Below are 6,278 nucleotides of genomic sequence, written 5' to 3' on the forward strand. Positions count from 1 at the left end.
AAAAACCAAATTTGAAATTAATCCTCTTCCTTTAAGTAACAAAGATTGAATTGAGTTAAAATCTCCAAAATCGAAAAAGGTTTAAAATCTCGATATTGATAAACTTAATTTTACAAAAATGTCAATGGAAATATTTATAAAATGTTGATGTGGATAGAGATTTCTAGAATTTTTTTTTACTTTTTAAACAAGTTAAAATATAGATTGTTTATATAATATTCACATTTGTAACATTTATTCTTTATTTGTTATGTTTCATAGATTTTTTTTCACGATATAAGAAAAATGTTAATTCACCTATCATGGTGATGGTACTATTGACACGTCGACAAAAATTTAATACATGATGGTAATGAGGTGTGCAAAATTGGATTATACTTCCAATTTCATCCCATCTTGTTAAGGATGTTTCAACCTTGTTCATATTCTCTGTTTCCCCATTTTGGTAAATCAAGCCCAGGTTGAGGATCAATTCTCTTTCGACGAAATTTACGCTCTTTATTTTATCTTGTTAAGGTTAAATTACAAATTTAGTTTTTATGATTTGAAGAAAATTAGAATTTAGTCCTTATAAAATCTCATAAATAGTTCTTGTGGTTGATAAAACTCTCATAAATAGTCCTTAAAATTGATAAAACTCTCATAAATAATCCCAATTGTGACATTATTTAAGAGAGTTTTGTCAAATCATAGGAATTAAATTCCAATATTCTCCAAACCACGGGCACCACAATTAAGCATCTTCTTTATTATTTATTGGAGTCAAGTTTGGGCAAGGAATGTGTTCACATTCCCATCATAATCTCTGAAAGAAAATATTGAGCTTTTTTTTTTCCTTCAAACTTGTCCATGTTCAAATGAGGATTCTCTACTAAGAGATTTGGTCCGGTGAAGACTTGACTCATGAGAATTTTTTTCATCCATACTTTTATTAAGAGTTTAATCAAATCATAGAAATTAATTTCTAACGTTCTCTAAACTATAGAGACCAAATTTACTATGTAACCTCTTTTCAATTATTTATTGGAGTCAAATTTAGGTAAGGGATGTGCTCACATTTGACACTACAGTTTCGAAAAGGAAAGATAGAGAGATTCTTTTTTCTTCAATCCTGGTTTCAAATGAGTATTCTCATCCCAAAGGCTTGGTCTTCCAAGGATTTAGTTTCATGGAAATTTTTGTCATCCCTACTTAAAAATTATTCAATTGTCACTACTTTTTAAGTTATGTGTTCTTTTATGAAGCTATAAACACTATCATTTGTCCATAATAATTTATTTGTTCTCTCATCGAATGATATGCATGATGAGTTGTTCTATTCTTAGAACTTTCAAATTCCACCTCTATAGTTGTTTTTCAATGTAGATAGGGGCGAATCTATTAAAAGGTTAGGAGGGTATGTATCCACTCAAATGGTATGTATATGTATGTCACTTTTTATTAAAAATTAAAAGAAAAATGTATTTTATTTTAAGATATGTACTGTTTGTTTTCAATAAGTTTATGTGATCGAAGTTGGTTCAGGAACTAGGTCACTAAGTAAGCACAACAAGGCCAGGGTTGGAGCCTTGAATTAGGTTTTTTTTTTTTTTTTTTTTTTTTTTGTTTCAAATTATTATTTCATTTTAGATATATATATATATATATATATATATATATATATATAATATCTAAAAATTAGTACACTTGAAACATAAATTTTAATTCCATTTTAATTTTTATCCCACAGATATCTTTATAAAATCATTTTATGAAAATTGATCAAATGTTTTTTTTTTTTTGCTTTTATTTCTAGGTGAATAATTCGGAAAAAGTCTAATAATATTTTTTTAAATTAGCATTACTTAATATAAATATCATATATTAGTGCATTTAAAAATACATTTATATAAATATTAAATTACAAGTTTAATTTATAAGTTTTCAAAATTGTGAATCCTTGAACTTTCAATTTTAATTGTAGTCTCTTAAATATGTCTAATAATTCTAGAAATTACTTCAATTTTATATCTAATAAATTTCATATATATTAAAAATATTTGAAAATTAACTGCTTTATAAGACACAAAAAGTTATGTCTAGTTAAACCATTAAATTTAAATTTTGTAATTGATAGCACTAATTGTTTCTTAAAATGTTTGAGTGTACACATTAAGCAAAAAGTTAAATTCAATATCTAACATAACATTTTCAAATATCATATAAGAAACGTATTAGATGCAAAATTGATATTTTACGAATCTATTAAACATAAAAATCGAAACTTTGTGGGCTATTCTTCTAACCTTATATTTGATTGTGCCCTTATATAAAGTTCTAGATTCGCTAGTAGATATAGAGTGATAATTTAATCACACGACTTTTAGGACATGTAGATTGTCTTTTCCAATTTGGTCAAAACTGTGAAGTGCCCACTTTCGTCTCCAAAATTCTCTAATTATGTGGGATGGGTATGTAGAAGCACTACAACAATTTTGGTTTTAGTTGTCAGTTCTAAACTGCCATAATATACATATGATGGCGGATTACAAACTGCCATTATATCCCGCGTCATCTTAGGATACAATGGTCGATTATCTTTGATTGGTTTGAACAGCCATCAACTTTTCCGCCATCATATATGTTTAAGATGGTGGCTATAAACTATCATCCTATCATAGTCATTTGATGGCGGTTTTGTATGATGGCGGTCTAATATCATAACATGCCATCATACATAATACGATGACGATTAGGTATAATGTCTGTTTGTGACGAACATAATACGGGTCATGGAAGATAGTTAAGAACTAACGTTGATTCTAATCAAAGTTGTTTTGTTTAGATGATATTTAATAGCTGTTAATGTTGTATACTAAGATGTCAGATTAACACTGACATCATACCTGTTATAACCTGCAACAAATTATTAACAAAATATGGAACTCAAATCCTACATAAACAATTTTTATAATTTCTCCACACAAATATTTAGTAAAACAAAGACGAACTTCAGAGAATACAATCTATCATATCATTTCAGTATTGATGATCAATTCACAATTGAATTTCAATATAGAGCTACATAGCATGTTTTCAAATCTATAGAAAATGTATAAGATCTACAAAAATTTCAAAAAACATCTCCAACAACTTAACAACCAAATAATGCTACACAATATGTATCAAAATTATACAATGCCTATGATCTACCAAAATTTCAGAAAACTCTTCAACAACTTTACAGCCAAACAAAGTTACACAAAATGCCTAAGGGATACTAAACATTCAAAGCAAAAGCCATATATTATGGCACCATGCATGCAATCCGTTCAAGTGTAGTTTGACATATGCTCCTCTCGTTCAACTCGGACCTCATCCAGTTATTCTTGGGTAAAAGGATTCTTAGTATTAAACTACATCAAACAAATAAATAACGATATTACAACAAGTTCATTATTATTAAGTTCACAATATGTAAAAAGTTGGAATAGTGACATATAATAAGGGACTTGATAGGAGTATTTGGATGATGTAAAATTTCTCTCATGAATGTCATCACATAATACCCACACTCCACGCAACCTTTTTGGCGAGGGCATTGAACCGTAAAATTAAATAACAATAATAAGATTTTTTTTTTGTATATGTAATAATAACTAATTGATTATAACTCAATTTTATTTACATTTACAGAGAACCATGTCGTATTTGTAATTTTTGTATTTGGTGAGTACTTTGAACCATATACATTTTCATTGCCTTAAATAAAAGACAAGAACATTCAAAAACAAAAGTAAACCTTTTAACAAACTTAAATAATTGAAAATTTAACTATATTAATATAATATTTAACAAACTTACATATTTACAACATGTTTTAAATCATCTAGCCTCTACAGTATAGTGAGTCTAAAATATGTGTTGTATTTGCATGTACGTTAACAACACAGAATATCCAATGACCCCCTATTAGAATGAATGAACATTAGTATGATTACGTTCTTATCAAAAGCTACGTAAAAATCCAATTAATATACAATAATGTAAACTCTTATCCTAGATTGTATGCAATGAGCACCATTTGTTGTGGTTGATTTGAGAAGACCATTGATAAAGTCCTTGCTTGATTGGTCAGTATCCCAAAACAAGGTGCAGTGTTGTTTGAGTCAACTACTTTGAATGTATTTAATACTTTTGACACTTCAAAATATTTCCAAAGAAACCTATATATACACATTGAACAAATTCAATACTTTTGTCCATTTAATAATTACACATAAAATAATCAAATATGTCACTTAACCAATATAGACTAATAAATATGAATATGAAATTTCCTCCACTCCACTTAGTTGTATGGTATCCTATGGCATAAGAAAAACTGTTTTCCCCATTGATATGAAATACAAGTTATTGTATCTTTTTCTTTAGAATAATTAGGAAAATTTAGAGGAAAATGCATTAAGTTGATATGAAATTCATAACAAATAATCTTACGTTGTGTTCATGAGTTTAAAAAACCCATAAACTTGGAAATTATAAAACTGGTCATTGTTGAATGCAGGATTTGAATAAAATGAAGTAAAAATGGCCAAGTAAGCAAAAACTGCAGCCTAGATAAGCTCAATGCCCAATTTTGCAATGTAGAAAACCACTTAATGACTTGAAACATGAAGAGAGAAAATGATAGATCCACAGGTAGTGGATGTCACATCAAGATGCAGGTTGGTAGCTGATTTGAGACATTCACAACAGAGCAATGAATCTGTGACGTGAGTAGTCAGTGCAATAGGACATGAAATTAAATACAAGGTGTCGGTGCATCATTAGAGAAAGGTGAAGAACCTTCTTTTTGATGCCTTAAATAGCCCATTGAAGATTTGTCTAAGTATGAGATAAGTTCAGATTTCTTACCAAGAAATTGGCCAAAGCTCTGTTCATTCTCTACCTAAAACTAGCCATTGCCACCACTTCTTCAAGTTTTTCTTTGAAGAATTTTGAGTAAGAGCTCAGTTTTCTTCCCTAAAAAAGGAGAAGAGAGACCACCATCACTGTTGCAATCACATTGAAGCGGCCACCATTAGAGCCAATTGTGACCTATGGCTTGGTATTTTCATTTCTTGTTTTTTTATTATATATTTCTTGGCATCTTCTTTTTGTATTAAATTGTAGAGATTGAAAAACTCTTTATTCTTAATATGAATACAATTTCTTCCATATCCTATCCATCTATAGCTCTTTTCGTAAGCATGAGCGACTAAATTCTTAATGGGTTGAGGAAGATATATTAATATTTTTACTAAGTTGTGCATAAGTATGCGTTCATCTTGTTCAATGCATACATAGTGAGTTGCTGAGATCAAATCAAGAGATTGGTCTAGTAGAAACAATCAATTGCTTGGGAGAGTATGTGATTGTGGAACTCATTAAACAAGGAAAGAGGTGGCTTTAAAAATAAAGTTAACCTGTTACAATAAAAACTCATTGCATGTATCATAGAGATAGGACATTGTAGCTAAAAACACTGAGAGGTGAAGCTCATTATTTATGAGTTTATAGTCATGAACGCATGACTTATGTACTGCTTAGGAAAATGTTAGTAGACGTTTCTTAAACCCTATCTAGTTATTGATATTTTCTCCATTTTCAATGCACATTGCTTCATATAGTGATTGTAATTGTCATCACACATTCACCATCATTCAACGTATCACCATTCATGCACCAGCCATCATCCACTCCACCATACTTGTAAGTGATTCATTAGTTAGGAAACAACATTTTCATCGCATAATTGAAAACAATCCACTGCATTAAGATCAAACGATATGTCCTTATGTTCGACCTCAGACCTCACCGAGACTACTCTGTTTAGATTTGCATTTGGGTCTAAATAGGAAAACATTTCATTTAAAGTAAACTATTCATCTAATTTAGGATTCAAAGCACGACATAAGACTATCATTCATCGCACCATTCAAGAGCACAACAAGTTTTTGGCGCCGTTGCCAGGGACTACGATAAACTGGTTCATGCTGAAATTTTTGTTTTTGATTTTCATAGGATCTAGATTTTAGGTGTATTGCCTTCTTGTTTGAGAAGTGGTGCAAAACATTATATGAGTGAAAGTACAATCCCGAACTAGTATATGACCCGGAGATTGAACAGACTTTCCATAGATGCATAGCGACAAACCGGAAGAGATGATAGAGAAACAAAACTTGAGTAATGGGATATCAATAAAACAACCCAGTATCACCAAATGTGATCAATAACGGAGGCAACAACATGGTGAA

The sequence above is a fragment of the Benincasa hispida genome, chromosome 12, assembly GCF_027475165.1.
Source record: "Benincasa hispida cultivar pf3 chromosome 12, pf3_genome.v1.1, whole genome shotgun sequence".
In the NCBI taxonomy this organism is placed as follows: Eukaryota; Viridiplantae; Streptophyta; class Magnoliopsida; order Cucurbitales; family Cucurbitaceae; genus Benincasa; species Benincasa hispida.